The sequence below is a fragment of the Callithrix jacchus genome, chromosome 5, assembly GCF_049354715.1.
Source record: "Callithrix jacchus isolate 240 chromosome 5, calJac240_pri, whole genome shotgun sequence".
NCBI lineage: Eukaryota > Metazoa > Chordata > Mammalia > Primates > Cebidae > Callithrix > Callithrix jacchus.
Genome location: NC_133506.1, coordinates 3,507,844 through 3,522,858, shown reverse-complemented (window position 1 = coordinate 3,522,858; position 15,015 = coordinate 3,507,844). Strand labels below are relative to the sequence as shown.

At 47.1% G+C, this 15,015-nt stretch overlaps 1 protein-coding gene and 1 pseudogene across 13 annotated transcripts in view; one reads left to right on the top strand and one right to left on the bottom strand.

The window, feature by feature from the left end:
- PHF20 (PHD finger protein 20) overlaps window positions 1-15,015 on the top strand; it is a 196,886-nt gene that overhangs the window by 14,262 nt on the left and 167,609 nt on the right. For 11 of the 13 annotated variants that reach the window (XM_008995455.5, XM_035302763.3, XM_078370986.1 and 8 more), the window contains exon 1: window positions 13,361-13,403. The exons of the other annotated variants lie outside the window; for them this stretch is intronic. The gene's annotated coding sequence lies outside the window, so the exon portion shown is untranslated. Of the gene's footprint in view, window positions 1-13,360; window positions 13,404-15,015 lie in introns of those variants that run through there. 13 annotated transcript variants of the gene reach the window in all.
- Window positions 11,430-11,523, bottom strand: LOC118154297 (U6 spliceosomal RNA; annotated as a pseudogene).

The following is a 15,015-nucleotide window of genomic DNA, read 5'->3' as shown; positions in this document are numbered from 1 at the left end:
TTCATTTAAGCTTATGGGTAGGTGTGATGTGGTATTGACAAGAATGTATATTTTGTGTATTTGAAGTGGAGAGCTCTATAAATATTTATTAAGTTTACTTGTTCCGGATCTGAGTTCGAGTCCTTGATATTCTTATTAATTTTCTGTCTCATTGTGTCTAAGTCTCTATGTATCTGGGTGTTAGGATCGTTAGCTCTTGTTGTTGCATTGATCCTTTTACCACTATATCTTTGTTGCTTTAAAATCTATTTTATCCTATACGAGAATTGCAACTCCTGCTTTTTATTTATTTATTATTTATTTTTGCTCTCCATTTGGTTGGTAAATCTTTCTCCATCCCTTTGTTTTGAGTCTTTGTGTATCCTTGCATGTGAAACAGGTCTGGATGTAACATGCCATTGGGTTTTGGCTGTGTCTTTTGATTGGGGGATTTAGTCAATTTAAATTTAGGGTTACTGCCATTTGATGTTGACTGGCTGTTTTATCCATTCGTTGGTGTAAATTCTTCTTTATGTTGGTGCTCTTTACTTTTTGGTGTATTTTTAGAAGGGCTAATACTGGTTGTTTCTTTCTGTGTGTAATGCTTCTTTCAGAAGCTCTTGTAAAGCAGGCCTGGTGGTAATAAAATCTCTGAGTTCTTGCTTGTTCATAAAAGATTTTATTTTTCCTTCAGTTATGAAGCTTAGTTTGGCTGGATATGAAATTCTGGGCTGAAGGTTCTGTTCTTTGAGGATGTTGAATATTGGCCCCCACTCTCTTCTGGCTTGTAGAGTTTCTGCTTAGAGATCTGCTGTAAGTCTGATAGGCTTGCCTTTGTGGGTAATCTGACCTTTCTCTCTGGCTGCCCTTAGTATTTTCTCCTTCGTTTCAACCCTGGTGAATCTAACAATTATGTGCCTTGGGGTTGCTCTTCTTGAGGAATATCTTTGTGGTGTTCTCTGTATTACCTGGGGTTGAATGTTGACCTGCTTTGCTAGTTTAGGAAAATTTTCCTGAGTAATATCCTGAAGGGTATTTTCCAGCTTGGATTCATTCTCTCCGTCGCATTCAGGTACACCTATCAAACGTAAATTTGGTCTTTTCACATAGTCCCACATTTCTTGGAGACTTTGCTCATTCCTTTTTATCCTTTTTTCTCTAATCTTTTCTTCACGTTTTATTTCATTAAGTTGGACTTTGACCTCTGATATCCCTTCTTCTGCTTGAACAATTCGAGTGTTTAAACCTGTGCATACTTCTCAGAGTTCCTGTATTGTATTCTTCAGTTCCATTAATTCACTCATACTCCTCTCTAAGTTGTCTATTCTCAATAGGATTTCATCAAATCTTTTTTCAAAGTTCCTAGTTTCTTTACGTTGGGCTACAACATGGTCTTTTAACTCACCGAAGTTTGTTATTATCCATTCCTTGAAGAGTGATTCTGTCATTGGGATGCGCTCGTTCTCCATCAAGCCTTGTTCCATTGTTGATGTGGAACTGTGATCATCTTTAGAGGGAGAGGCGTTCTGATTTTGAGTATTCTCAGCTTTTTTACTCTGGTTTCTTCCCGTCATTGTAAATTTATCCTCCTGTCCTCTTTGAAATTACCAACTTTCAGATTAGGTCTCTTGAGTGGACGTCCAGGTTGTTAGTTCCCAGGGCCAGAGCAGCGGCGTTAAAACTGATGGTGCTTTTCTGCCCAGGATTCTCCTGTCGGGCTTCCTTCTTGTGTCCGTAGTAGGCGACTCTGCCTTCCCGGGGCTCCAAACCTCGGTCAGAAGGGGAACCGGTCCCGTTTACTCTGCGCCGAGCGCTGCCCCCGAGGTGCCGTCGTAGCCGCTGCGCCGGGCTCTGGTGTCCTGCTGGGGACCCGTGCGGGTCCTCCAAACCTGTTTACTCTGCTCAGAGAGCTGCCGCGCTGAGGTGCCGGCGGAACCGCTGCGCAGGCCACGAGAGTCGCGCTGGCCACCCGTGTGTTTCCTCCACTGGGGGATCTTCTGCTCCGTGAGCAACCAGAATTTGTCTGAAAGTGTGGCGTCCTCTAGTTCTCCGCGCCTTCCCTGAGAGCTGCAATCCTGGGATGTTAGCGATCGGCCATCTTGGATCGTTCTCCTTGAGATGGAATCTTGCTCTTTTGCCCAGGCTGGAGTTCAGTGTTGCAACCTTAGTGTACTTCAACTCCAACTCCTGGATTCCAGTGATTCTCCTGCCTCAGCCTCCAGAGTAGCTGGGACTACAGGTGTGCACCACCATGCCCCGCTAACTTTTGTATTTTTTTAGTAGAGATGGGGTTTCATCATATTGGCCAGGCTGGTCTCGAACTCCTAACCTCGTGATCTGCCTCCTTGGCCTCCCAAAGTGCTGGGATTACAGGCATGAGCCACTGTGCCAGGCTGGACAATTTTCTTAAACTCTCAGTTAAATTTGTTTCTCTGGCCTCACAGACTACTCTGAGGATTAAGTAGAATAAATGTGGAGAGGATTAAGTAAGATAATGTCTGCAAAGCACTTACCACAGTGACTGATGCCCCAAGTGTTTAATAAATATGAACTATTATTATTTTGAGACAGAGTTTCGCTCTTGTTACCCAGGCTGGAGTGCAATGGTGTGATCTCAGCTCACCGCAACCTCCACCTCCTGGGTTCAGGCAATTCTCCTGCCTCAGCCTCCTGAGTAGCTGGGATTACAGGCATGCACCACCATGCCCAGCTAATTTTTTGTATTTTTAGTAGAGATGGGGTTTCACCGTGTTCACCTGGATGGTCTCGATCTCTTGACCTTGTGATCCACTCACCTCAGCCTCCCAAAGTGCTGGGATTACAGGCTTGAGCCACCGCGCCCGGCTTGAACTATTATTTTTGCTATTAGTTTACAATTTATCCAGTTATGTGTACCAATAACTCACTTTTTTTCTTTTTTTGACATGGAGTTTCGCTCTTGTCACCCAGGCTGGAGTGCAGTGGTGAGATGTTGGCTCACTGCAACCTCTGCCTCCCAGGTTCAAGTGATTCTCCTGCCTCTGCCTCCAGAATAGCTGAAACTATAGGCACATGCCACCATGCCTGGCTAATTTTTGTTTTTTTTTTTTTAGTAGAGACAGGGTTTTGCCATGTTAGCCAGGCTGGTCTGGAACTCCTGACATCAGGTGATCCACCTGCCTCGGCTTCCCAAAGTGCTGGGATTACAGGCGTGAGCCACTGCACCCAGCCATACCTTGTTTTATTACATCTCATAAACACTGAGTTTTGTTTTGTTTTGTTTTTTTTGAGATGGAGTTTCGCTCTTGTTACCCAGGCTGGAGAGTGCAATGGCACGATCTCGGCCCACCGCAACCTCTGCCTCCTGGGTTCAGACAATTCTCCTGCCTCAACTTCCTGAGTAGCTGGGATTACAGGCATGTGCCACCATGCCCAGCTAATTTTTTGTGTTTTTAGTAGAGACGGGGTTTCACCATGTTGACCAGGATTGTCTTGATCTCTTGACCTTGTGATCCACCTGCCTCGGCCTCCCAAAGTGCTGAGATGATAGGCTTGAGCCACCGCACCCGGCCAACACTGAGTCTTTTACAAATTGAAGGTTCGTGGCAACCCTCTACGAAGCATGTCTATCGCTGCCATTTTTCCAGCAGCATGACCTCTATGTTTCTGTGTCACATTTTGGCAATTCTTGCAACATTTCAAACCTTTTCATTATTATGTATATCTACTATGATGATCTGTGATCTTAAAAAAAATTTATTTTTGAGACAGGGTCTCATTCTGTTAACCAGGGTAAATTACAATGGCACAATCTCTGCTCACTACAACCTCTGCCTCCCTGGCTCAAGTGATCCTCCTATCTCAGCCTCCTGAGTAGCTGGGACTACAGGCATGGACCACCACACTGAGCTAATTTTTCTAATTTGACAAGGTTTCACCGTATTGCCCAGGCTAGTCTTAAACTCCAAGGCTCAAGTGACCCACCTACCTCGGCCTACCAAAGCATTGAGATTATAGGCATGAGCCACTGTGTCCAGCCTGTAATCTTTCTGTTTTTAAGAGACAAGGGAATCTTTTTTTTTTTTTTTTGAAACAGAGTTTTGCTCTTGTTGCCCAGGCTGGAATGCAATGATGCTATCTTGGCTCACTGCAACTTCCACCTCCTAGATTCAAGTGATTCTCCTGCCTCAGCCTCCTGAGAAGCTGGGACTACAGGCACCACCCCCCCATCATGCCCAGCTAATTTTTTGTGTTTTTTTTGTGTGTATGTGGTTTTTTTTTTTTTTTTTGGTGATGGAGTCTCACTGTTGTTATCCAGGCTGGAGCGCAATGGCACAATCTCGGCTCACCACAACCTCCGCCTCCTGGGTTCAAGCAGTTCTCCTGCCTCAGCCTCCCGAGTAGCTGGGACTATAGGCATGCACCACCATGCCCAGCTAATTTTTGTATTTTTAGTAGAGACGGGGTTTCACCTTGCTGACCAGGATGGTGTTGATCTCTTGACCTCGTGATACACCTGCCTTGGCCTCCAAAAGTGCTGGGATTACAGGCGTGAGCCACTGCGCCCGGCCAATTTTTTGTGTTTTTAGTAGAGACAGGGTTTCACCATGTTGGCCAGGCTGGTCTCGAACTCCTGATCTCAAGTGATCCACCTGTCTTGGCCTCCCAAAGTGCTGGGATTACAGGCATGAGCCAATTCACCCAGCCCTTTTTTTTTTTCTTTAAAGAGAGAAGGATCTCACCAAGATGCCCAATTGGTCTTGAACTCCTGACCTAAAGCAATTCTTCTTCCTTGGCCTCCAAAAGTGGCTCATGCTGGGATTGCAGGCATGAGCTACTGGGCTTAGCCATCCATATTTTTTGAGAGGAAGTCTCACTCTTGTCACCCAGGCTGGAGGGCAATGGCACGATCTTGGCTCACTGCAACCTCCCTCCACCTCCTGGGTTCAAGTGATTCTCCTGTCTTAGACTCCTGAGTAGCTGGGACTAGAGGCACCCACCACCATGCCTGGCTAATTTTTTATGTTTTAAGTAGAGACAGGGTTTCACCATGTTAGCCAGGATGGTCTTGATCTCCTACCTCGTGATCTGCCCGCCTCAGCCTCCCAAAGTGCTGGGATTAAAGGCATTAGCCACTGTGCCAGGTCCAACCTACCTGGGTTGGATGTGTGTGTTCCACCAATCTACTGCGTTTCTGTGTCTACCTCTCCTCAGGCCTCCCTGTGCACTGAGATACAATAATATTGAAATTAAGTCAATTAGCAAGACCCAGTCTCTATCAAAAGAAAAAAAAAAGAGAGGCCAGGAGGAAGATTAATTGGGCATTGTGACTTGTATCTATAGCCTTAGCTGCTCTGGAGACTGAGGCAGGAGGATTACTTAAGCCCAGGAGCAAGTGGTTACAGTGAGCTATGATCATACCGTTGTACTCCAGCCTCGGTGACAGAGCAAGACTCTATCTCTTAAAACTAACAAACAAGGCCGGGCACGGTGGCTCAAGCCTGTAATCCCAGCACTTTGGGAGGCCGAGGTGGGTGGATCACGAGGTCAAGAGATCGAGACCATCCTGGTCAACATGGTGAAACCCCGTCTCTACTAAAAATACACAAAATTAGCTAGGCATGGTGGCGCGTGCCTGTAATCCCAGCTACTCAGGAGGCTGAGGCAGGAGAATTGCCTGAACCCAGGAGGCGGAGGTTGCGGTGAGCTAAGATCGCGCCATTGCACTCCAGCCTGGTTAACAAGAGCGAAACTCCATCTCAAAAAACAAACAAACAAACAAAAAAACTAACAAACAAAAAGGAAAGAAATGAAAGAAATTAGGCCAATTAAAAACCCTGCAATGGCCTCTAAAAGTTCAAGTGAAAGGAAGAGTGACATCTCTCTCACTTTAAATCAAAAGCTAAAAGTGATTAAGCTCAGTGAGGAAGTCATGTTGAAAGCTGAGATATGCCTAAAGGTAGGCCTCTTGGTATAAACACAGTCGAGAAGTTCTGGAAGGAAATTAAATGTGCTACTTCAGTAAACACAAGAATCACAGAAAGTGAAACAGGCTGGACACGGTTGGCTCATGCCTGTAATCCCAGAACTTTGGGAGGCCAAGGCAGGTGGATCATAAGGTCAGGAGTTTGAGACAAGCCTGGGCAGTATAATGAAAACTCGATCTACTAAAGACACACAAAAAATTAGCTGGGTGTGGTGTTGCGTGCCTGTATCCCTGCTACTTGGGAGGCTGAGGCAGGAGAATTGCTTGAACCCAGGAGGTTACAGTGAGCTGAGATAGCTCTATTGCACTCCAACCTGGTCAACGGAGCCAGATTCCATCTAAAAAAGAAAAAGAAATACCTGACCAGGGCTGGGCCAGTGGCTAATACCTATAATCCCAATACTTTGGGAGGCGGAGGCAGGTAAATCACCTAAGGTCAGGAGTTCAAGACCAGCCTAGCCAACATGGTAAAATCCCGTCTCTACAAAAAGTGCAAATATTAGCTGGGTGTGGTGGCACAATCTTGGCTTACTGCAACCCCCGCCTCCCAGATTCAAGAGATTCTTCTGCCTCAGCCTCCTGAGTAGCTGGGACTACAGGCTCATGCCACCACACCTAGCTAATTTTTGTGTTTTTTGTAGAGGCAGGGTTTCACCATATTGGCCAGGCTGGTCTTGAACTCCTGACCTTATGATCTGCCCTCCTCAGCCTCCCAAAGTGCTGGGATTATAGGCATGAGTCACTGCTCTTGGCTTTTTCCTTTCTTTTTCTTTGTGGTTATTGTCTTATTTTTTGAATATAAAAGGATGTTTATTGAAGCATGGTTTGTAACAATTAGAAAGGCTGAGATTGACCATCAGTAGGGGAATTATTTATTGAAACATTGTTTATAAACATTGGAAACAAAGTAAATGGTTCCTCTTTGTTACTGCTCCTCCTCCTCTTTTTTTCTTTTTGAGACAGAGTCTTGACCAAGCTGGAGTACAGTGGTTAGATCTCAACTCATTGCAACCTCCGCCTCATGGGTTCAAGCAATTCTCCTGCCTCAGCCTCCTGAGTAGCTGGGACTACAGGCGTGGACCACCATGCCCAGCTAATTTTTGTATTTTTAGTAGAGATGGGGTTTCACCTTGTTGACCAGGACGGTCTCTATCTGTTGACCTCGTGATCCACCCACCTCAGCCTCCCAAAGTGCTGGGATTATAGGGGTGAGCCACCACGCCCGGCCTAACGTTTGCTTATATGTATGTAAAGAAATGCTGATGGTGCGCACCTGTAGTCCCAGCAACTTGGGAGGCTGAGGTGGGAGGATTGCTTGAGCCCAGGTGTTTGTGACTGCAGTGAGTTGTGATCATGCCACTGCACTCCAGCCTGGGCAACAGAGCAAGATCCTGACACAAAGGATTAATAAAAAAAGTTAAGCGTCATGTTTACCAATTGGAACTGAACCCATGAAGGACAAGAATTTCAGGGACACTTTGTATTGTAAAACTTTTATGTAATTTTGGGTATTTGAACCATGTGACAGCATTAATTGTTTAAAATTAAATTACAAGAAGTTTGGAGACTGAAGTGGATTACCTGGATATTCAGAGCCTGTTTGTTTAATTTACCTCTTTATAACCTCTATTCCCTTAGTCCCTGAGGCTAAAATCCTTCTCCTTTACATTTATCTCTAGGCTGGCAAAAATTTTAACCCACAATAAATATTTGTTAGGCATGTTTAAGTTATAGGGAGTGCTAGGCACTGGGACTCCTAAGGGACAAAAGAGCAGGACGTAGTTCTTGCCCTTGAAGTGGTCCACTCGGATTTTATCACTTTTTTTTTTTTTTTTTTTTGAGAGTTTTCACTCTTGTTTCCCAGGCTGGAGTGTAATGGCATGACCTCAGGTTCACTGCAGCCTCCACCTCCTAAGTTCAAATGATTCTCTTGCCTCGGCCTCCTGAGTAGCTGGGACTATAGGCATGCACCACTATGCCCAGCTAATTTTGTATTTTTAGTAGAGGCGGGGTTTCGATATGTTGGCCATGCTGCCTCCCAAAGTGCTGCTGAGTGAGCAACCATGCTCGGCATTTTTTTTTTTTGAGATGCAGTCTTGCTCTGTCGCCCAGGCTGGAGTGCAGTGATGTGATCTCGGTTCACTGCAACCTCCACCTCCCATGTTCAAGTAATTCTCCTGCCTCAGCCTCCCCAGTAGCTGGGATTACAGGCACACACCCAGTTAAATTTTGTATTTTAGTAGAGATGGGGTTTCACCATGTTGGCCAGGCTGGTCTTGAACTCCTGACCTCAAGTGATCCTCCCACCTTGGTTTCTCAAAGTGCTGGGATTACAAGCAGGAGCCACTGCACCTGGCCTTATCAGTGTTTTTAGTGACTGGGACAAGAATACAAAATGTTTTCCTCTCCTTCCAACTTCTCTCTCCCTCTTCGTAATCTTGCAAAATGCTGGAAGTAATTTGGAATTCCTGCTTAATTATCCTCCCCCTCTCTTGGAGAGCAGTAAGGGCCTAGGGAGCTCAGGAACTTTCCATCAAGCCCAGACTAGAGAGACCTCAGCCTAGGGCCAAGACAACCCGTTTCCCTTGGCCTCTGGCGCCTTGTTGAGGGCTTGGACCTTTCAGATGCAACTGTAACTGTGGTTTCCGGCTTCCTGAGTTCTCACACTCAGCTTCGTGCTGTAGAGATCATACTCCAGTTCCTGCTTTTGGGGACTGACATGCTCAAGTTTGGTGATACTCAGTACATGGGGTCTGAGAGATCCAGGCGACTTACTTTTCTGTTTCAGTTTCCCTCTTTTCCCTTAACAGGCTCACTGTAAGTGCTTTAGGGTTGCATAAGGATAGAGCGTAGATGTTTGCTGGGTAGAGGTTGAGAAAGGTCAGTTTCCTAATTGAATATCCTATCTCATGTTGAATCTTTAATTCTGCTTTTCATTAGCTAGGAACATTTTGAGTATGCTGAATGAATCTAGTAAGAAAGAAATCAGAGGCCGAGCGTGGTGGCTCATACTTGTAATCCCAGCCCTCTGGGAGGCTGAGGCCAGCAGATCACGAGGTCAGTAGTTTGAGACCAGCCTGGCCAACAAAGTGAAGTCTCTACTAAATGGTGAAACCCTGTTTCTACTAAAAATACGAAAATTAGCTGGGTGTGGTGGTGCACACCTGTACCCAGCTACTCTGGAGGCTGAGGCAGAAGGATCACTTGAACCCCGGAGATGGAGGTTGCAGTGAGCTGAGATCCCGCCACTACACTCCAGCCTGGCTACAGAGTGAGACTCCATCTCAAAAACAAAAGAAAAGAAAAGAAATCAGAAATTGGCCTGGTGCAGCAGTAGCTCATGCCTTTAATCCCAGCGCTTTGGGAGGCTGAGACGGGCGGATCACAAAGTCAGGAGTTTGAGACCAGCCTGGCCAACATGGTGAAATCCTGTAAAAAATACAAAAATTAGCCAGGTGTGCTGGTGGGCACCTGCAATCCCAGCTACTCAGGAGGCTGAGGCAGGAGAATTGCTTGAACCCAGGAGCAGGAGGTTGCAGTGAGCTGAGATGGTGCCATTGTACGCCAACCTGGGAGACAAGAACAAGACTGTCTCAAAAAAAAAAAAAAAAAAAAAAGGCCAGGCATGGTGGCTCACACCTGTAATCCAGGCACTTTGGAGGCCAAGGCAGGCGGATCACCTGAGTTCGGGAGTTCAAGACCAGCCTGACCAACATGGTGAAACCCTGTCTTAAAAAAAGAAAGAAAGAAATCAGATAAATCAGAAATTAATTTGTATAGAACTTTGTAGTTCAGTCTATTTTCTCACGTATTATTGAACTTAAACATGACAATTCTGTGTTGGTAGATACATATTATCTAATTGAGTGAAAAAAGTGAATATTGATCCCAGCACTTTGGGAGGTCGAGGCGGATGGATCAGAAGGTCAAGAGATCGAGACCATCCTGGTCAACATGGTGAAACCCTGTCTCTACTAAAAATGCAAAAAATTAGCTGGGCATGGTGGCACGTGCCCATAATCCCAGCTACTCAGGAGGCCGAGGCAGGAGAATTGCCTGAACCCAGGAGGCAGAGGTTGTTGTGATCCAAGATCGCGCCATTGCACTCCAGCCTGGATAACAAGAGCGAAACTCTGTCTCAAAAAAAAAAAAAAGTGAATATTGAAGAAAATTGATGCCTATGGAGAGTGACAACTCTCCCATGTAGGTATTGGATGCTTTTTATGCTACCCTATACTTCTTATGGATGCACACAGGGTTTGATTTTGGTGCTCTTGTTTTAAGGGCTGGGACTATAGTTCTGAAATACAGTAAAATGCTGGGGAGGATCTTAAAGCAGAAATAGATGTTATTAAGGAGTAAGAGAACTTTGAACCTTGTAAACTGGAGTTCTCTGGCTAGCATTCCATTCATATTCAGTTCAGAAGAAGCTGGCAAGTCAAATTTCTGCAAGTTTTTAAATCACAAAGAGCTTAGCTCCCAAGGTACTTTTTTCATATCTGTATTCAGTTATTTTTCCCTGATCAGTGTCAGTCTCCTTCCAACCTCCACTTCCCATCTGGGGAGTACCCTTAGGGGCAGATCATTCTTCTCTTCTTTCTCTGGCAGGCTGGACACATCCATGTGACCTGAGATTGGCCAATAGACAGTGGCTGCTGGCCATGACTTTGCCTCTCAAAAAGACAAAGGGATATTAAGATTGGATCTCAGCAGTGGTGTGCAGTGTTGCTGGGAGCAGCAGCTGCTGCTGTTAGTGGAGCTGCCCTTGTGCCTATTTGTTTTTTGAGCCTGCAGTCCTGTTGTAGCTCTGGGTCCCTTGTAACATATTTCTCTTTTGCTTGCTATGATTACTTCAGCAGTCTGTGAGCTCCTCAAGAGTGGGGCCTGTCTCATTGTGCTCTGAGTGTTTGGTGCCCATCTTTTTTTTTTTTTGTGATGGAGTCTTGCTCTGTCACCAGGCTGGAGTGCAGTGGCACAGTCTTGGCTCACTGCAACCTCTGCCTCCTTGGTTCAAGGAATTCTTCCGCCTCAGCCTCCTGAATAGCTGAGACCACAGGCATGTGCCACCATGCCAGGCTATTTTTTTGTATTTTTAGTACAGACAGGGTTTCACCATGTTGGCCAGGATAGTCTCAATCTCTTGACCTTGTGATCCGCCTGCCTCGGCTTCCCAAAGCGCTGGGATTACAGGTGTGAGCCATCACGCCCGGCCTGGTGCCCATCTTGAATTTGACTCTCAGTACATGCAGGTTGAATAAGTGAAGAAACATGCTATATTTATATGGGGCTACAGAGTCTGGAGTTCTTGACATTATTGTGGTTGGGAGGGGCAAAAAATTCATTGTGTGCTACCATAGCCACTAACATCTAAACAATTTCATATTAATAGACATAAACCCAGAGGATCGTGAGAAGGCCCTTTCTTCCTGTATGTGAGTACTTACTTGACTGAGTGGCGCTGATCTTCAAATTGCTGATTTTTTTTAAAAGTACAGAATGCATCATGAATTTGCATGCTTATCCTTGTGCAAGGATTATGCAAATCTTTTCTGTATTGTTACTATTTTATTACATTATTATTATTTTTTGAGATGGAATCTTGCTCTGTTGCACAGGCTGGAGTGCAGTGGTATGATCTCAGCTCACTGCAAGCTCTGCCTCCTGGGTTCAAGTCATTCTCCTATCTCAGCCTCTCAAGTAGCTGGGACTATAGGCATGCGCTACCATGACTGGCTAGTTTTTGTATTTTTATTAGAGATAGGGTTTCCACCATGTTGGCCAGGCTGGTCTTGAACTCCTGACATCAGGTAATCTGCTTGTTTTGGCCTCCCAAAGTGCTGGGATTACAGGTGTCAGCCACCATTTTAGTCGTGTTACAATTTTAATGCAATAGATGTACTGTTGAAGCAAGTGCAGCTGAAGCTTTTGTCCCTGGTTCCACAGTACCTCTACCTAAGGGCTGCCCTTTGCCCTGACTACCTCAACTGAGGCAATATCCTCCTTAGTCTCCAGCCCTTGTTTAAAAAGCACCCCTCAGGCTGGATTTTTAGCATTTCTGGAGGCTGAGTTGGGAGGATCACTTGAGCCAAGGAGTTTGAGACCAGCCTGAACAACAAAGTAAAACTGTGTCTCTACAAAAAAATGCAAAAATTAAACAGACTTGGTGGTGCACACCTTGGTCCCAGCTACCTGGAAGACTGAGGTGGGAGAATTGCTTGGGTCTAGAAGGTGGAAGTTATGATGAAGCGGAGACTCCAGCCTCAGTGACACAGTGAGTAAGGCCCTGTCTCAAAAAAAAAAAAAAATTAGCCAGGCATGGTGGCGTGGGCCTACAGTCCCAGCTACTCAGAAGGTTGACCTGGGACCACAGGTGTGCATGCTCATGCCTGGCTAATTTTGGTATTTCTTGTAGGGATGGCAGTCTAGCTATGTTGCCCAGACTGGTCTTGAACTCCTGAGCTCAAGTGATCCACCCTGTCTCAGCCTCCCAAAGTGGTGGCATTACAGGCTTGAGCCATTGCTCCTGGCTTCATATTCTTTTTTTTTTTTTCTATTATGGCATTTCTAGTTGTAGAGAAAACTGGCTTCATATTCTTTAGGGGTGGCCTTCAACTCCGACCTTCGTTCCCTGACAAAATATAGCTTCTTATCCTTAGCAGCAATTGGAAACCTTTCTAGGAGTTAATGACAAAGTGGAGGAGAAATGAGTGTAAAGGCTCTGAGGTAAGAGGAAACTGGATTGGTTGTAGAGTTGAAGGACGCTGAGAATGTGAGGGAGCTGGCGTGTGAGGATAAGAAAGTGGCAGATCAGGTCCAGATTTTTTTTTTTAAGAGACGGAGTTTCGCTGTTGTTACCCAGACTGGAGCGCAATGGCACGATCTTGGCTCACCGCAACCTCCGCCTCCTGGGTTCGAGCAATTCTCCTGCCTCAGCCTCCCGAGTACCTGGGACTACAGGCACGCGCCACCATGCCCAGCTAATTTTTTGTATTTTTAGTAGAGACGGGGTTTCACCATGTTGACCAGGATAGTCTGGATCTCTTGACCTTGCGATCCACCCCCCTCGGCCTCCCAAAGTGCTGGGATTATAGGCGTGAGCCACCGCGCCCGGCCTAGGTGGCAAAATTAACAGGTGATGGATAGCGTCCAGTCCCCGGCTTCCGTGATCTCAGTGGTTATGAGTGAATGGGGACTTCGTGCTCCTGATGGGGCGCGGGCCTATTTCCCGCGCGTCAGGGCAGTGGGCGTGGCCTGCGCAGGCAGTTGCCACGGCGATCCGGCGGGCGGGGCCGGGGGGGCGGGGAAGCTGGGACGTTACGTCACTCGATGGTGGCGGTGGTGCGTGTGTGTAGGGGGCGGGGGATACGCTGGGCGCGTCCCGGGGGTCACGTGGTGCGCAGCACGCAGAGTCCTTCTGTCGGTTGGTCCTGGAGCGGCGCAGCCGGAGTGGGGCCGTGAGGTGAGCTCGCGGCGAGGCTCGGCGAGGCGAAGCCGGCCCGCCGGGGCCGGGTTGGGCTGGGCCCGCGCCGCGCGCGTGCCGTGCGGGCGGGGACGGTGACGGACGCCACCGCTGCTCTGGTCCCTTGACCGGCCCCGCTCCCCGCCTGGCCCCGCTCGCCCAGCCTGGAGGGAGGCCCTGGGACTGCTGCTGAGAGCGTGGCGGGCGTGCGAGCGGTGCCCAATCCCCGGGGCTACGCGCAGGAGTGACGGCGGCTGCGGCCAATCAGCGCCGCCCGAGGGGGCTGGGCCGTGGGGTGCGGGCCCGGGGCGCGGAGCGGGCCGTGTTGGGGGTGCGGGTGAGGGCTAGGGCCAGAGCCTGAGCGGTGTGGGCCCCTGCAGCCTCATCGGCAACCTCTGCTGTTGCCTTGTGCTTTGGGAATACGTTTTTTAAAATTGGCTTTTTTATCCTATTCTGGGGAGCACATTCCTTTCTCAAGACCCCAAATATGGGAGTGTCCCTTTTCTCTATAGTTCTGAAAACTGGGCGGCACACCCCCTTTCTTAAGTGGTAGCCCTGGTATTTTTATCTCAATTTCTATGCACTCTCTTAAGCCCCCATACTGGGAGCACACTCCTTTTTTTCTGGCCTCCAATTTGATTCTGCATTTCCGTTCCAATTTAGAGGTTCACCCTGTTATCGGGTCCTCAGATCTGGGGTCCATTAGCCAAAGTTTTGGGATACTTTCTTGTATCCCCACCACTCCAAGGAAGAATCCCTCTTTTCCGGGTCCCAAATCTGAGAGCATGCCTTCTAGAATTTCTAAAATGTAGGGGCCGCTTCCTTTCCTCAGCCCTTCAAATCTGAGGTTGCGCCGAAAAGGATGTCCAAATGCTGAAGTTTGTGGGTACTTATTTACAGTTTCACAAATAAGGTAATTCACTGCCTTTTCCCGAGACTATATTCTTGGGGTTACACCCTTTTCATGTGTTCTCCAAATCAAACTACCTCGTTTGCTGAGGGAGACTCATTGTCATATCTTGGAGCATATTTGTTTCTTGTGCTCCCCAAATGTACGAGATGAACCCCTTTTAGTTATACAACTCTCAGGGTGCAGCCACTTTCCAGATGGTTCTTAAATTTCGGGTGGGGGGGACACCTTTTTCCTGAGTCCTCATTTCTAGGTGGTGGATGGTCCGTGGTTTTGAGCATGCCTTCCTGCCCATTTTAGCTTTTCTGTCATCCAAGACATTTTGATTCCTGTTTCCTTCCTATTTTGGAGCCACATTCCTCTTGAGGTGCTCTCCCAGTCTGGTCAGTGCCCCCATTTCCTCTTCCTTCTTCTGGCGAGTGCCGACTACGTCTTTGCTCAGTGTGGTACTTTTTCTCTGCTTCTGCGGCCTTCCCCCCTCCCCGCCCCAGCACATTTCCTAGAGTCACACCTCCTGAATTCTCCTCCCCCTCCAGGGAAGGATTCCTCTCCTAAAGGGCTACCTGCACGTTTTTTTTTCATAGGTCTATCTTACCTGTCTGCAAGCAGGATCTCTTCCTTCTTGGCTTGTCCAGTCCCCAAACATTTTTCTGGTTTCTGTCTTTGGAACTGTTCTGCGTATGTAGTGGCTGTAAATATTTC